Source organism: Rhinoraja longicauda, chromosome 39 (assembly GCF_053455715.1).
Source record: "Rhinoraja longicauda isolate Sanriku21f chromosome 39, sRhiLon1.1, whole genome shotgun sequence".
Lineage (NCBI taxonomy): Eukaryota > Metazoa > Chordata > Chondrichthyes > Rajiformes > Arhynchobatidae > Rhinoraja > Rhinoraja longicauda.
This window is the reverse complement of record NC_135991.1, coordinates 8,509,211-8,527,114: the sequence shown is the minus strand read 5'-3', so window position 1 is coordinate 8,527,114 and position 17,904 is coordinate 8,509,211. Positions and strand designations below refer to the sequence as shown.

General features: G+C 50.0%; 1 protein-coding gene and 1 long non-coding RNA gene across 2 annotated transcripts in view; one reads left to right on the top strand and one right to left on the bottom strand.

The window, feature by feature from the left end:
- LOC144611184 (histone lysine demethylase PHF8-like) overlaps window positions 1–17,904 on the top strand; it is a 53,879-nt gene that overhangs the window by 16,109 nt on the left and 19,866 nt on the right.
- LOC144611037 (uncharacterized) lies at window positions 6,010–11,785 on the bottom strand. Its single transcript, XR_013549474.1, has 3 exons — window positions 11,668–11,785; window positions 11,473–11,558; window positions 6,010–6,127 (listed from the first exon to the last, which is right to left on the bottom strand). It is a non-coding gene; the product is annotated as an uncharacterized LOC144611037 (long non-coding RNA).

Sequence of the window (17,904 nt, the reverse complement as noted above, 5' to 3'; positions counted from 1 at the left end):
GGTGTACACACACACACACACCAGGCACATGTACACACACACACACAGACAAACGATAACCACCATGGGGGGAGAGAGGGGGAGAAGGGAGAGAGTCACAGAGGATTAACACAAGAAAACTGCAAGGAGCATTGTGTGCAGTTCTGGCCGCCCCCATTGCAGGAAGGATGTGGAGGCTTTGGAGAGGTTGCAGAGGTTTACCGGAACGCTGCCTGGCTTAGAGGGTCCCAGCTACGGGGACAGGTTGGACAGACTCGTTCACAAGGCTGATCACAGAGGGGGGAAAAGCTTCACCCGAATCTGAGGCCAGTTCAATGGCTATATTTAAGAGGGAGTTAGATGTGGCCCATGTGGCTAAAGGGACCAGGGGGTATGGAGAGAAGGCAGGTACGGGATACTGAGTTGGATGATCAGCCATGATCATATTGAATGGAGGTGCGTACAGGCTCGAAGGGCCGAATGGCCTACTCCTGCACCTAGTTTCTATGTTTCTATGGTGGTGTGCGCTTTCAAGCTTCTGTACTACTTCCTAATCTGAGGAAAGACATTCTTGCCATAGAGGGAGTACAGAGAAGGTTCACCAGATTGATCCCTGGGATGGCAGGACTTTCATATGAAGAAAGACTGGATAGACTCGGCTTGTACTCGCTGGAATTTAGAAGACTGAGGGGGGATCTTATAGAAACATGTAAAATTCTTAAGGGGTTGGACAGGCTAGATGCGGGAAGATTGTTCCCGATGTTGGGGAAGTCCAGAACTAGGGGTCACAGTTTAAGGATAAGGGGGAAGTCTTTTAGGACCGAGATGAGAAAGTTTTTTTTTCACACAGAGTGGTGAATCTGTGGAATTCTCTGCCACAGAAGGTAGTTGAGGCCAGTTCGTTGGCTATATTTAAGAGGCAGTTAGATGTGGCCCTTGTGGCTAAAGGGATCAGGGGGTATGGAGAGAAGGCAGATACGGGATACTGAGTTGGATGATCAGCCATGATCATATTGAATGGCGGTGCGTACAGGCTCGAAGGGCCGAATGGCCTACTCCTGCACCTATTTTCTATGTTTCTATGGTGGTGTGCGTTTTCAAGCTTCTGTACCTTCTGCCAGACCGGAGCGGGGAGAAGGAGGGATGACCGGGGTGGGACAGGAACACATCTTTGATTGTGTCAGTGCTTTACCCGAGGCAGCGAGAAGTTTAGTTTAGTTTCGTTTATAGTCCCGTGTACCGAGGTACAGTGAAAAGCTTTCGCTGCGCGCTAACCTGCCAGTGGAAAGACTGCACACGATTACAATCGAGCCGTCCACAGTGTACAGGTACATGACAATAGACAATAGGTGCAGGAGTAGGCCATTCAGCTCTTCGAGCCTGTACGCACCGCCATTCAATGCGATCATGGCTGATCACTCTCAATCAGTACCCCGTTCCTGCCTTCTCCCCATACCCCCTCACTCCGCTATCCTTAAGAGCTCTATCCAGCTCTCTCTTGAAAGCATCCAACGAACTGGCCTCCACTGCCTTCTGAGGCAGAGAATTCCACACCTTCACCACTCTCTGACTGAAAAAGTACTTCCTCATCTCCGTTCTAAATGGCCTACCCCTTATTCTTAAACTGTGTGGCCCCTTGTTCTGGACTCCCCCAACATTGGGAACATGTTTCCTGCCTCTAATGTGTCCAATCCCCTAATTATCTTATATGTTTCAATAAGATCCCCCCTCATCCTTCTAAATTCCAGTGTATACAAGCCTAATTGCTCCAGCCTTTCAACATACGACAGTCCCGCCATTCCGGGAATTTACCTAGTGAACCTACGCTGCATGCCCTCAATAGCAAGAATATCCTTCCTCAAATTTGGAGACCAAAACTGCACACAGTACTCCAGGTGCGGTCTCACCAGGGCCCGGTACAACTGTAGAAGGACCTCTTTGCTCCTATATCCTACATGATAAGGGAATAACGTTTAGTGCAGGGTAAAGTCCGATCAAAGATAGTCTAAGAGTCACCAAGAGGTAGATGGGAGGTCGGGACCGCTCTCTAGTTGGTGAGAGGACGGTTCAGTTGCCTGATAACAGCCGGGAAGAAACTGTCCCTGAATCTGGAGGTGTGCGTCTCCACACTTCTGTTCCTCTTGCCCCGATGGGAGAGGGGAGAAGAGGGAGTGGCCAGGGTGAGACTGGACCTTGGTTATGCTGCTGGCCTTGCCGAGGCAGCGTGAGGTGTAGAACCATTCGGCCCATCGAGTCCACTCCGCCATTCAAACACGGCTGATCTATCTCTCCCTCCTAACCCCATTCTCCTGCCTTCTCCCCATAACCCCTGACACCCGCACTGATCAACAATCTATCTATCTCTGCCTTAATATATCCACTGACTTGGCCTCCACAGCCGTCTCTGTGGCAAAGAATCCCACAGATTCACCACCCTCTGACTAAAGATATTCCTCCTCATCTCCTTCCTAAAGGAACGTCCTTTAATTCTGAGGCTGTGCCCTCTGGTCCCAGACTCTCCCACTAGTGGAAACATCCTCTCCACATCCACTCTATCAAGGCCGCTCACTGTTCTGTGCGTTTCAATGAGGTCCCCCCTCATTCTTCTAAACTCCAGTGAGTACATAGAAACATAGAAAATAGGTGCAGGAGTAGGCCATTCGGCCCTTCGAGCCTGCACCGCCATTCAATATGATCATGGCTGATCATCCAACTCAGTATCCCGTACCTGCCTTCTCTCCATACCCCCTGATCCCTTTAGCCACAAGGGCCACATCTAACTCCCTCTTAAATATAGCCAATGAACTAGCCTCAACTACCTTCTGCGGCAGAGAATTCCACAGATTCACCATTCTCTGTGTGAAAAAAAACTTTCTCATCTCGGTCCTAAAATACTTCCCCCTTATCCTTAAACTGTGACCCCTTGTTCTGGACTACCCCAACATCGGGATCAGTCTTCCTGCATCTAGCCTGTCCAACCCCTTAAGAATTTTGTACGTTTCTATAAGATCCCCCCTCAATCTTCTAAATTCCAGCGAGTACAAGCCGAGTCTATCCAGTCTTTCTTCATATGAAAGTCCCAGGAATCAATCTGGTGAACCTTCTCTGTACTCCATCTACGGCAAGAATAAACTGTACAGGCCCAGTGCCGACAAACACTCATCGTACGTTAACCCACTCATTCCTGGGATGGTTCTTGTAAACCTCCTCTGGACCTCTCCAGAGCCAGCACATCCTTCCTCAGATATGGGGCCCAAAATTGCTCACAATACTCCAGATGCGGCCTGACCAGCCAGCGCCTCATAGAGCCTCAGCATCAGATCCCTGTTTTTGTACACAGGCCCTCTCTTGAAATAAAAGCAAGCATTGAGTTTGCGTTCTTTACTACTGATTCGACTTGCAGATTAACTTTTTGGGAGTCTTGCATCTGCACTCCTAAGGCCCTTTTCACCTCCGAATTTCTGAATTCTCACCCCATTTCGAAAATAGTCCACGCCTTTATTCCTATGACCAAAATAGTCCACGCCTTTATTCCTATGACCAAAATAGTCTACTCCTTTATTCCTACGACCAAAATAGTCTACTCCTTTATTCCTACGACCAAAATAGTCTACTCCTTTATTCCTACGACCAAAATAGTCTACGCCTTTATTCCTACGACCAAAATAGTCTACGCCTTTATTCCTACGACCAAAATAGTCTACGCCTTTATTCCTACGACCAAAATAGTCTACGCCTTTATTCCTACGGCAAAATAGTCTACGCCTTTATTCCTACGACCAAAATAGTCTACGCCTTTATTCCTACGGCAAAATAGTCTATGCCTTTATTCCTACGGCAAAATAGTCTACGCCTTTATTCCGACGACCAAAATAGTCTACGCCTTTATTCAATAGACAATAGACAATAGGTGTAGGAGTAGGCCATTCGAGCCAGCACCACCATTCAATGAGATCATGGCTGATCATTCTCAATCAGTACCCCGTTCCTGCCTTCTCCCCATACCCCCTGACTCCGCTATCATTAAGAGCTCCAGCTAACTCACTCTTGAATGCGTTCAGAGAATTGGCCTCCACTGCCCTCTGAGGCAGAGAATTCCACAGATTCACAACTCTCTGAGTGGAAAAGTTTTTCCTCGTCTGCTTGTACATCTTTGATTAAAGTAAGCGTGCAGGTACAGCAGGCAGCGAAGAAAGCTAATGGCATGTTGGCCTTCATTGCGAGAGGATTTGAGTTTAGGAGCAAAGAGGTCCTTCTGCAGTTGTACAGGGCCCTGGTGAGACCGCACCTGGAGTATTGTGTGCAATTTTGGTCTCCTAATTTGAGGAAGGATATTCTTACTATTGAGGGAGTGCAGCATAGGTTCACCAGGTTAATCCCTGGGATGGCGGGATTGACATATGATGAAAGAATGGGTCGACTGGCCTTGTATTCACTGGCATTTAGAAGGATGAGAGGGGATCTTATAGAAACATATAAAATTCTTAAAGGATTGGACAGGCCGGAATCAGGGAAAATGTTCCCGATGTTGGGGGAGTCCAGAACCAGGGGCCACACAGTCTAAGAATAAGGGGTCGGCCATTTAGGACTGAGATGAGGAAGAACATTTTCACCCAGAGAGTAGACACACAATGCTGGAGTAACTCAGCGGGTCAGACAGCATCCCAGGAGAGAAGGAATGGGTGATGTTTCGGGTCGAGACCCTTCTACTGACTGAAGTGTCTCAACACGAAACGTCACCCATTCCTTCTCTCCCGAGATGCTGCCTGACCCGCTGAGTTACCCCAGCATTGTGAGTCCACCTTCGATTTAAACCAGCATCTGCAGTTTTTTTCCTACTCCTATTCACGCAGAGAGTTGTGAATGTGTGGGATTCTCTGCCACAGAGGGCAGTGGAGGCCGATTCACGGGATGTTTTCAAGAGACTTATAGCCCACCGTTTGACCTGTTTTTGCAAAATGTTAAACGGTCAGCTCGACATAGATTACCACATCTACACCAAACCTAAACATATCAGGAGTAGACGAGGGCATTCGATTCAATTTGAGATAACAGCTACCAAGACAGATGTGTATCGAAACGTATAAGATTATTAAGGGGTTGGACACGTTAGAGACAGGAAACATGTTCCCAATGTTGGGGGGAGTCCAGAACCAGGGGCCACAGTTTACGAATAAGGGGTCGGCCATTTAGAACGGAGATGAGGAAAAACTTTTTCAGTCAGAGAGTTGTGAATCTGTGGAATTCTCTGCCTCAGAAGGCAGTGGAGGCCAATTCTCTGAATGCATTCAAGAGAGAGCTGGATAGAGCTCTTAAGGATAGCGGAGTCAGGGGGTATGGGGAGAAGGCAGGAACGGGGGTACTGATTGTGGATGATCAGCCGTGATCACATTGAATGGCGGTGCTGGCTCGAAGGGCCGAATGGCCTCATCCTGCACCTATTGTCTATTGATGATCAGCCATGATCACGTTGAATGGCGGTGCTGGCTCGAAGGGCTGAATGGCCTCCTCCTGCACCTCATGGAGTCATAGAGTCCTACAGCACAGAAAGAGGCCCTTCGGCCCATCGTGTCCGTGCCGCCCGTTACCAAACACAGTCTAATTTTAATCCCATTTTCCCGCATTTGGACCGTAGCCCTGAATGTTGTAGCATTTCAAGTGCCCATCCAAATGCCTCTTAAACGTTGTGAGTGTTCCCGCCTCCACCACCACCCCAGGCAGTGAGTTCCAGACTCCAACCACCCTCTGGGTGAAAAAGTTCTTTCTCACATCCCCCCGAAACCTCCCTCCCCTTACCCTGTACCTATGTCCCCTCGTTGTTGAACCTTCCACCAGTGGAAGAAGTTCCCCGCCATCTACCTTATCCATGCCCCTCATGATCTTGTACACCTCGATCATGTCCCCTCTCAGCCTTCTCTGCTCCACCTATTGTCTATTGTCGATCCGCCATGATCACGTTGAATGGCGGTACTGGCTCGAAGGGCTGAATGGCCTACTCCTGCACCAGTTTTTATTAATGTTTCTATGTACCTGGGGAAGGTTCTGCTTCGGAGCTCCTGGATGAAGGTCTGACTGCCAGTTTGTACCGGCTGAGTTAGTTCCACCACGCCGATGGTCTCCTGCTTTGGAAAACATTTCCTCTTTTTCACTGAGGGGGAGAGAGAGAGAGAAGGAAAATGAGGGGGGAAAAAGTCACACCTCAGATGCTTCCTGACTAACGAAGCTTCGACTTACGATATTTTGACTTTTCAATGCTGCAAAGCCGGGTAATAGACAATAGGTGCAGGAGGAGGCCATTCGGCCCTTCGAGCCTGTACGCACCGCCATTCAATGTGATCATGGCTGATCATTCTCAATCAGCACCCCGTTCCTGCCTTCTCCCCGTACCCCCTGACTCCGCTATCATTAAGAGCTCTATCTAACTCTCTCTTGAATGCATTCAGAGAATTGGCCTCCACTGCCTTCTGAGGCAGTGAATTCCACAGATTCACAACTCGCTGTCTGAAAAAGTTTTTCCTCATCTCCGATCTAAATGGCCTACCCCTTATTCTTAAACTGTGGCCCCTTGTTCGGGACTCCCCCAACATTGGGAACATGTTTCCTGCCTCTAACGTGTCCAACCCCTTAATAATTTTATGTTTCGATAAGATCTCCTCTCATCCTTCTAAATTCCAGTGTACACAAGCCTAGTCGCTCCAGTCTTTCAACATACGACAGTCCCGCCATTCCGGGAATTAACCTAGTAAACCTACGCTGCACGCCCTCAATAGCAAGAATATCCTTCCTCAAATTTGGAGACCAAAACTGCACAAAGTACTCCAGGTGCGGTCTCACTAGGGCCCTGTACAACTGCAGAATTACCTCTTTGCTCCTATACTCAACTCCTCTTGTTATGAAGGCCAACATGCCCTTGGCTTTCTTCACTGCCTGCTGTACCTGCATGCTTCCTTTCAGTGACTGATGCAGTTGGACACCCAGATCTCATTGTACGTCCCCTGTTACTAACTTGACACCATTCAGATAATAACCTGCCTTATTCTTACCATCAAAGTGGATAACCTCACACTTATCCACATTAACACATTCCACATTAACACGCACACAGACACACGCACATACATACACACACACCAGGTGTAGACAATAGACAATAGGTGCAGGAGGAGGCCATTCGGCCCTTCGAGCCAGCACCACCATTCAATGTGATCATGGCTGATCATTCTCAATCAGTACCCCGTTCCTGCCTTCTCCCCATACCCCCTGACTCCGCTATCCTTAAGAGCTCTATCCAGCTCTCTCCTGAATGCATTCAGAGAATTGGCCTCCACTGCCTTCTGAGGCAGAGAATTCCACAGATTCACAACTTTCTGACTGAAAAAGTTTTTCCTCATCTCAGTTCTAAATGGTCAACTGAATGGCGTTTCAGTCTGAAGAAGGGTCTCGACTGAGATGAAGGGTTGAAAAGTAACATTAGCAAATTTGCAGATGACACAAAGCTGGGTGGCAGTGTGAACTGTGAGGAAGATGCTATGAGGTTGCAGGATGACTTGGACAGGTTGTGTGAGTGGGCGGATGCATGGCAGAAGCAGTTTAATGTGTGAAAATGTGAGGTTATCCACTTTGGTGGTAAGAACAGGAAGACAGATTATTATCTGAATGGTGTCAAGTTAGGAAAAGGGGAAGTACAAAGAGATCTGGGTGTCCTTGTTCATCAGTCACTTAAAGTAAGCATGCAGGTACAGCAGGCAGTGAAGAAAGCCAATGGCATGTTGGCCTTCATGACAAGAGGAGTTGAATATAACAGCAAAGAGGTCCTTCTGCAGTTGTACAGGGCCCTAGTGAGACCGCATCTGGAGTATTGTGTGCAGTTTTGGTCTCCAAATTTGAGGAAGGACATTCTTGCTATTGAGGGCGTGCAGCGTAGGTTCACTAGGTTAATTCCCGGAATGGTGGGACTGTCGTATGTTGAAAGACTGGAGCGACTAGGCTTGTATACACTGGAATTTAGAAGATTGAGAGGGGATCTTAATGAAACCATAAGATTATTAAGGGATTGGACACGTTAGAGGCAGGAAACATGTTCCCAATGTTGGGGGTCCAGAACCAGGGGCCACAGTTTAAGAATAAGGGGTCGGCCATTTAGAACGGAGAGGAGGAAAAACTTTTTCAGTCAGAGAGTTGTAAATCTGTGGAATTCTCTGCCTCAGAAGGCAGTGGAGGCCAATTCTCTGAATGCATTCAAGAGAGAGCTAGATAGAGCTCTTCATGATAGAGGAGTCAGGGGGTATGGGGAGAAGGCAGGAAGGGGGTACTGATTGTGGATGATCAGCCATGATCACATTGAATGGCGGTGCGTACAGGCTCGAAGGGCTGAATGGCCTCCTCCTGCACCTATTGTCCCAAAACGTCACCCATTCCTTCTCTCCAGAGATGCTGCCTGACCCGCTGAGTTTCTCCAGCATTTCGTGAGCACCTGTAGTTCAGTTGAGTTTATTGTCACGTGTACCGAGGTACAGTGAAAAGCTTTGTTGTTGCGTGCTAACTAGTCAGTGGAAAGACTACACATGATTTTGAAAGGGAGATGTTTCGGGCCGAGACCCTTCTTTATTCGTTCTTCTTTATCTCTCTACATCATCGTCTGTTTAGATCCATAGAAAATTGGTGCAGGAGGAGGCCATTTGGCCCTTCGAGACAGCACCACCATTCATTGTGATCATGGCTGATCATCCACAATCAGTAACCCGTGCCTGCCTTCTCCCCATACCCTTTGATTCCACTAGCCCCAAGAGCTCTATCTAATTCTCTTTTAAATTCATCCAGTGATTTGGCCTCCACTGCCCTCTGTGGCAGAGAATTCTACAAATTCACAACTCTCTGGGTGAAAAAGTTCCTTCTCACCTCAGTTTTAAATGGCCTCCCCTTTATTCTTAGACTGTGTGGCTCCTGGTTCTGGACTCCCCCAACATTGGGAACATTTTTCCTGCATCTAGCTTGTCCAGTCCTTTTATAATTTTATACGTTTCTATAAGATCCCCCTCTCATCCTTCTAAACTCCAGTGAATACAAGCCCAGTCTTTCCAATTTTTCATCATATAACAGTCCCGCCATCCCGGGGATTAACCTGGTGAACCTACGCTGCACTGCCTCAATAGCAAGGACGTCCTTCCTCAAATTATTTTTCTCTCGTTTCCCTGATCCCTAACCAGTCTGAAGAAGGGTCCCGACCTTATGATTAAGGGGTTGGACACGTTAGAGGCAGGAAACATGTTCCCAATGTTGGGGGAGTCCAGAACAAAGGGCCACAGTTTAAGAATAAGGAGTCGGCCATTTAGAACTGAGATGAGGAAAAACTTTTTGTGTAAGAAAATAACTGCAGATGCTGGTACAAATCGAAGGTATTTATTTCACAAAATGCTGGAGTAACTCAGCGGGTCAGGCAGCATCTCAGGAGAGAAGGAATGGGTGACGTTTCGGGTCGAGACCCTTCTTCAGACCCTTCTGGTGTGGACTCGATGGGCCGAAGGTCCCATTTCCACGCTGTATATTTTTTAGGTTTAAATTTATTTTTAGTTTAGAGATACAGCGCAGAAACAGGCCCTTCGGCCCACCGGGTCCGTGCTGACCAGCGATTCCCGCACACTAACACTATCCTACACACAGTAGGGGCAATTTTTATATTTACTAAGCCGAGCGGATGCATGGCAGATGCAGTTTACTGTGGATAAGTGTGAGGTTAGAATAAGGCAGATTATTATCTGAATGGTGTCAAGTTAAGAAAAGGGGACGTACAACGAGATCTGGGTGTCCGAGTGCATCTGTCACTGAAAGGAAGCATCCTTCTCCAAATTTGAGGAAGGATATTCTTGCTATTGAGGGCGTGCAGCGTAGGTTTACTAGGTTAATTCCCGGAATGGCGGGACTGTCGTATGTTGAAAGACTGGAGCGACTAGGTTTGTATACACTGGAATTTAGAAGGATGAGAGGAGATCTTATCGAAACATATAAGATTATTAAGGGGTTGGATACGTTAGAGGCAGGAAACATGTTCCCAATGTTGGGGGAGTCCAGAACCAGGGGCCACAGTTTAAGAATAAGGCGTAGGCCATTTAGAACGGAGATGAGGAAAAACCTTTTCAGTCAGAGAGTTGTAAATCTGTGGAATTCACTGCTTCAGAAGGCAGTGGAGGCCAATTTTCTGAATGCATTCAAGAGAGAGTTAGATAGAGCTCTTAAGGATAGCGGAGTCAGGGGGTATGGGGAGAAGGCAGGAACGGGGTACTGATTGAGAATGATCAGCCATGAACACATTGAATGGTAGTGCTGGCTCGAAGGGCCGAATGGCCTCCTCCTGCACTGATTTTCCATGTTTCTATGTAACTCTCTCTGCACATATTGTCTAATTAACCTACAAACCTGTACGGGACTGACATATGATGAAAGAATGGGTCGACTGAACCTGTATTCACTGGAATTTAAAAGGACGAGAGGGGATCTTATAGAAACATATAAAATTCTTAAAGGGTTGGACAGGCCGGATGCAGGAAAAATGTTCCCCATGTTGGGGGAGTCCAGAATCAGGGGACAAAGTTTAAGAATAAGGGGTCGGCCATTTAGGACTGAGATGAGGAAAAACGTTTTCACCCAGAGAGTTGTGAATCTGTGGAATTCTCTGCCACAGAAGGCGGTGGAGGCCGATTCACTGGATGTTTTCAAGAGAGACTTACATAGAAACATAGAAAATCGGTGCAGGAGGAGGCCATTCGGCCCTTCGAGCCAGCATCACCATTCAATGTATAAGACAATAACTGCAGATGCTGGTACAAATCGAAGGTATTTATTCACAAAATGCTGGAGTAACTCAGCAGGTCAGGCAGCATCTCGGGAGAGAAGGAATGGGTGACGTTTTGGGTCGAGACCCTTCTTCAGACTATTTATCACCATTCAATGTGATCATGGCTGATCGTCTACAATCAGTAACCCGTGCCTGCCTTCTCCCCAATATCCCTTGATTCTACTAGCCCCTAGAGCTCTATCTAACTCTCTCTTAAATCCATCCAGTGATTTGGCCTCCACTGCCCTCTGCGGCAGAGAATTCCACAGATTCACAACTCTCTGGGTGAAAAAGTTCCTGCTCACCTCAGTTAGATTTAGCTCTTGGGGCTAACGGAATCAAGGGATGTGGGGAGAAAGCAGGAACGTGGTACTGATCAGCCGTGATCGTATTGAATGGCGGTGCTGGCTGGAAGGGCCAAATGGCCTCCTCCTGCACCTATTTTCTGCGTTTCTATGTCTTTGGAGTGTGGGAGGAAACCGAAGGTCCCGGAGAAAACCCACGCAGGTCACGGGGAGAACGTACAAGCTGTATACAGACGGCAATCGAACCCGCAATGAACGAGCGCTGTCAGGCAGTAAGGTTACTGGTAGGTGGTACAAAGTGCTGGAGCAACTCAGCTAGTCAGGCCTCATCTCTGCACTTAACACAAATGTACTTACTGACAGAGGGTCCCTGGGTCTTCTCACAGTCCGGGCAGTGGTACTGGTCAATCTCTGCTGCTTTATCTTCCTCCACTCCCACACAGCTGCCAAAACACAACGGGGAGGATGGGGGGGGAGTTACAGACACTGTCCTATCCACAGCGCCACCTCGACCTGCGTCCCCAACCCCGCCATCTTTCATTCCCCCCTCACCTCCGCGCCCGAGACGAGGCTTTGGAGTAACTCAGCGGGTCAGGCAGCATCTCTGTGGAGAACGTGGACAGGTACACAAAGTGCTGGAGTAACTCAGCGGGTCGGGCAGCATCTCTGTGGAGAACATGGACAGGTACACAAAGTGCTGGAGTAAATCAGCGGGTCGGGCAGCATCTCTGTGGAGAACGTGGACAGGTACAAAGTGCTGGAGTAACTCAGCGGGTCGGGCAGCATCTCTGGAGAACGTGGACTGGTACAAAGTGCTGGAGTCAGGCAGCATCTCTGCAGAACATGGATGGGTACAAAGTGCTGGAGTAACTCAGCGGGTCGGGCAGCATCTCTGTGGAGAATGTGGACAGGTACAAAGTGCTGGAGTAACTCAGCGGGTCGGGCAGCATCTCTGGAGAACATGGATGGACACAAAGTGCTGGAGTAACTCAGCGGGTCAGGCAGCATCTCTGGAGAACGTAGACAGGTACAAAGTGCTGGAGTAACTCAGCGGGTCAGGCAGCATCTCTGTGGAGAACGTAGACAGGTACAAAGTGCTGGAGTAACTCAGCGGGTCGGGCAGCATCTCTGTGGAGAACGTGGACAGGTACAAAGTGCTGGAGTAACTCAGCGGGTCAGGCAGCATCTCTGGATCAGTTATGGGTCGGGACCTTTCTTCAAACTGATTGCAGCGTTTAGTTTATCGTTGTCTCCATTACCATGGTACAGTGAAAATCTTTTGTTTCCATGCTATCCCGTCAAATAAAAGACTAGACATTACAAGCAATCCGTCCACAGTGCACTGATAAAGGATAACAGGTACGATATTTAGTGCAAAGATTTTACATTCAGGGTGGCACGGTGGCACAGCGGTAAAGTTGCTGCCTCACAGCGCCGGAGACCCAGGTTCGTTCCCGACTACGGGCGCCGTCTGTACGGAGTTTGTACGTTCTCCCCGCGAGTTTTCTCCCAGATCTTCGGTTTCCTCCCACACTCCAAAGACGTGCAGGCATGTAGGTTAACTGGCTTGGTAAATGTAAAAATTGCCCCTGGTGGGTGCAGGATGGTGTTAGCGTGCGGGGATCGCTGGTCGGCGCGGACCCGGTGGGCCGAAAGGGCCTGTTTCCGCGCTGTACCTCTAAACTAAACTAAACATTGATAAAGTCCACTTAAAGATAGTTCAAAGGCTTCGGCGGGGTGTTGGTTTGACGCCAATGATCGTAGCTTGACGTCTCCTGACGTAGGTGGTCGCCAGGTGACGTGGATTGTCGCCGGTGTTGGCTACGGTGAATTCCACTGGCGACGGCCTAGGTCAACCGGCAACAGGTACCGGCGTCAAAACCGGAGGCCAAAATGACGTGAATTGTCTCCGGTTGTTGCCGACAGGGTCGTAGCTTGTTGACTTTAGTAAGAAACATAGAAAATAGGTGCAGGAGTAGGCCATTCGGCCCTTCGAGCCTGTACGCACCGCCATTCAATACGATCATGGCTGATCATCCAACTCAGTATCCCGTACCTGCCTTCTCTCCATACCCCCTGATCCCTTTAGCCACAAGGGCCACATCTAACTCCCTCTTAAATATAGCCAATGAACTGGCCTCGACTACCCTCTGTGGCAGAGAATTCCACAGATTCACCACTCTCTGTGTGAAAAAAAAGTTCTCATCTCGGTCCTAAAAGACTTCCCCCTTATCCTTAAACTGTGACCCCTTGTTCTGGACTCTCCCAACATCGGGAACAATCTTCCCACATCTAGCCTCTCCAACCCCTTAAGAATTTTATATGTTTCTATAAGATCCCCCCTCAGTCTTCTAAATTCCAGCGAGTACAAGCCGAGTCTATCCAGTCTTTCTTCATATGAAAGTCCTGCCATCCCAGGGATCAATCTGGTGAACCTTCTCTGTACTCCCTCTATGGCAAGAATGTCTTTCCTCAGATTAGGAGACCAAAACTGTAGGTTGTCGCCTGTGTGGTCGTAGGTTGTCGTAGGTGGACGTCCTAAGTCGCGACGATTGGGTCATCGGTTGTCGGTAGCTTGACGTCGACTCGGAGGTAGGTTGTCGTAGACATTGTCGTAGGGTGGGGGTCCAGTCGCCGGTTTTTCGGCGACCTGCCTAACTGGCACAGGCCCCCAAGAAGGTGGACAGAGGGGAGGTTAATTGTGGGTGGCTGGTTAATTGGCTTCGGTAAATTGTCCCTTGAGTGTGTCGAATAGTGTAAGTGCAAGGGATGATCGCTGGTCGGCACGGACTCAGTGGGCCGAAGGGCCTGTTTCCGGGACTGTCGTATGTTGAAAGGCTGGAGCGATTGGGCTTATATACACTGGAATTTAGAAGGATGAGGGGGGATCTTATTGAAACATATAAGATAATTAGGGGATTGGACACATTAGAGGCAGGAAACATGTTCCCAATGTTGGGGGAGTCCAGAACAAGGGGCCATAGTTTAAGAATAAGGGGTAGGCCATTTAGAACGGAGATGAGGAAGAACTTTTTCAGTCAGAGGGTGGTGAAGGTGTGGAATTCTCTGCCTCAGAAGGCAGTGGAGGCCAGTTCGTTGGATGCTTTCAAGAGAGAGCTGGATAGAGCTCTTAAAGATAGCGGAGTGAGGGGGTATGGGGAGAAGGCAGGAACGGGGTACTGATTGAGAGTGATCAGCCATGATCGCATTGAATGGCGGTGCTGGCTCGAAGGGCTGAATGGCCTACTCCTACACCTATTGTCTATTGTCTCTCTAAACTAAACCCGTGTGTGAACTGGTGTTTAGTCTGAAGAAGGGTCTCGACCGGAGCGGCTAGGCTTGTATACGCTGGAATTTAGACGGACGAGAGGGTATCTTATTGAAACATATAAGATTATTAAGGGGTATAAGAAAACAACTGCAGATGCTGGTACAAATCGATTTATTCACAAAATGCTGGAGTAACTCAGCAGGTCAGGCAGCATCTCGGGAGAGAAGGAATGGGTGACGTTTCGGGTCGAGACCGAAGAAGGGTCTCGACCCGAAACGTCACCCATTCCTTCTCTCCCGAGATGCTGCCTGACCTGCTGAGTTATCCAGCATTTTGTGAATAAATAAGATTATTAAGGGATTGGACCACGCTGGAGGCAGGAAACATGTTCCCGATGTTGGGGTGAGTCCAGAACCAGGGGCCACACACAGTTTAAGAATAAGGGGTCGGCCATTTAGAACGGAGATGAGGAAAAACTTTTTCAGTCAGAGAGTTGTGAATCTGTGGAATTCGCTGCCTCAGAAGGCAGTGGAGGCCGATTCTCTGGATGCTTTCAGAGAGAGTTAGATAGAGCTCTTAAAGATAGCGGAGTCAGGGGGTATGGGGAGGAAGGCAGGAACGGGGGGGTACTGATTGTGGATGATCAGCCGCGATCACGATGAATGGCGGTGCGTACAGGCTCGAAGGACCGAATGGCCTCCTCCTGCACCTGTTGTCTATTGAAACGTCACCCATTCCTTCTCATCCAGAGATGCTGCCTGCCCTGCTGAGTTACTCCAGCTTTTTTGTGAGTATCTAGGGTGCTTTAGTTTAGTTTAGACATACAGCGCAGAAACAGGCCCTTCGGCCCACCGAGTCCGTGCCCTTCAGCGATCCCCGCACACTAACACTTACCCGACACACCAAGGATAATTTACGATTCATATCAGACCGATTCACCGACATTCCTGCTCGTCTTTGGAGTGTGGGAGGAAACCGGAGCACCCGGAGAAAACCCACGCGTCTCCCCACTCTCTCTCCCCTCCCTTTCTCCCCTTAGTCTTTCTCTCCATCTCTCCCCTTCAGTCCCTCCCTCTCTCCCCTCAGTCTTCTTTCAGTCTCTCTCTTTCCCCTCTCGTCTCTCCCTCTCTCCCCTCTAGTCTCTCCCTTCTCGTCTCTCCCTCTCTCCCCTCTAGTCTCTCACTTTGACCCCTCAGCCTTTCCCTCAGTCTCTCCCCTGTCTTTTTCTCCCCTCTAGCCCCTCTCTCTCCCCTCAGTCTTTCCCCTTCCCTCTCTCCCATTCCCTCTCTCTCCTTCTCCCCTTCCCTCTCTCTCCCCCCTCAGTCTTTCCCCTCCCCTCTCCCCTTCCCTCTCTCCCTCCTTCCCCTTCAGTCTCTCCCCTCTAGTCTCTCCTTCCCTCACTCCTCCTTCCCCTTCAGTCTCTCCCCTTCCCTCAGTCTTTCCCCCTTCCCTCTCTCTTCCCCTTCTCCCCTCACTCTCCCCTCTCTCCTTCCCTCTCCCTCAGTCTTCTCCCTTCCCTCTCTCTCCTTCCCTCTCTCCCTTCTCCCCCTCATCCCTATATCTCCCTAACTCTAGACTCTCCCTCCTTCTCTCCCCCTCGGCCTTCTCTCCCTCTCTTATCAGTCTCTCCCTCTCTCCTTCCCCCTCTCCCCTTCCCTCTCTCCCTCAGTCTTCTCCCCTTCCCTCTCTCTCCCCTCAGTCTTTCCCCCCTCCTTCTCCCTTCACCTTCTTCCTTCTACCCTTCCCTCTCACCCTCCCTCTCTCCCCTTCCCTCTCTCCCAGTCTTTCCCCTTCCCTCTCCCCCTCTCCCCTCTAGTCTCTCCTCTCCTCTTCAGTCTTTCCCCTTTAGTCTTTCCCCTTCCCTCTCTCCCCTTCCCCCTCTCTCCCCCTATCTCCTCTCGCTCCCCTTACCCTCTCTCCTTCCCTCTCTCCCCCTCACTCTCCCCTCTCTCTCCCTCTCTCCCTTCCCTCCTCTCTCCCCTTCCCTCTCCTTCTCCCCTCTAGTCTCTCCTTCTCTCTCTCCTGTCTTTCTCCCCTTACCTCTCTCTCCCCTCTATCTCTCCCCTCTTCTCTCTATCAGTCTCTCCTTACTCTAGTCTCTCTCTCCTTCTCTCTCCCTCAGTCTCCCTCTCTCCCTTACCTCTCTCCCTCCCTCTCTCCTGTCCTCTCTCCCTTTCACTCTCTACCCTTCCTCTCCCCCTCTCTCCTTCTACCCTCCCTCTCCCTCACTCCTTCCCCCTCTAATCTCTCCCCTCTCGCCCTTCACCCTCTCTCTCTCTCTCTCTCCCCTCAGTCTTTCTCTCTCTTCCCTCTGCCCCCTCTAGAGTCTCCCTGATCCTTCTCTCCCTCTCTCCCCTTACCTCTCTCTCTCCTCCCTCTCTCCTGTCTTTCTCCCTTACCTTCTCTCTCTCCCCTCTCCTTCTACCCCTCCCCTCTATCTCCCCTCTCTCTCCCCTCTCCCTAACTCTAGCCTCCCTCCTTCTCTCCCCTTCTCCTTCCCTCTCTCCCCCTCTCCCCTCTAATCTCCCCTCTCCCTAACTCTAGTCTCTCCCCTCTAGTCCCTCTCTCTCCCCTCAGTCTCTCCTCTCTCTCCCCTTCCCTCTCTCCCCTTCCCTCTCTCTCTCTAACACACACACACACAGGCCGAGTTGTTGATCCTCTCCCCGGGGCCCTGTGTCTCACGACAGGCCCGAGGCCTGGGCCTCTCCTCCTCTCCTCCCCCCCCCCTCCTCTCCTCCCCCTCTCCTTCTCTCCCGTTCCCTCTCTCCCCTTCCCTCTCACTCCTCTCTCCCCTTACCTCTCACTCCCTCTAATCTCTCCCCTCTCTCTCGTATCAGTCTCTCCTTACCTCTCCCTCCCTTCCCGTCTCTCCCGCCCTCTCCTCTCACTCTTTCCCCACTCTCCCCTTCCCTCTCTCCCCTTCCCTCTCTCCCTTCCCTCTCTCCCCTTCCCTCTCTCCCCTTACCTCTCCCCCCTTCCCTCGATCCCCCCTCTCCTTCTCCCCTTCTCTCCCCTCAGTCTTTCCCCTTCATTCTCTCCCCTTCCCTCTCTCCCCTTACCTCTCTCTCCCTCTCTCCTGTCTTTCTCCCCTTACCTCTCTCTCCCCAGTCTTTCCCCTTCCCTCTCTCCTTCTCAGTCTTCCCCCTTCTCCCTCACCTCTAGTCTCTTACTCCTTCTACCTTTCTCTCTCCCTCTCTCCCTAACTCTCTCCCCTCCCTCTCCCCTCTCTAATCTCCTTCTCCCTTTCCCTCTCCCCTCTCCCTAACTCTAGTCTCGTCCCCTCTAATCTCTCCCTCTCCTTCCTCACTCCTTCCCCCGTCTCCCTTCTCCCCCTCTCCCTAACTCTAGTCTCTCCCTCTTCTCTCCCCTCTCCTTCCCTCTCTCCCCCTCTCCCTCTAATCTCTCCTTCTCCTCTTCAGTCTTTCCCCTTCTCTCTCCCCTTCCCTCTCTCCCCTTCCCTCTCTCCCCTTCCCTCTCCTTCTCTCCTTCTACCCTTCCCTCTCTCTCTCTCATCAGTC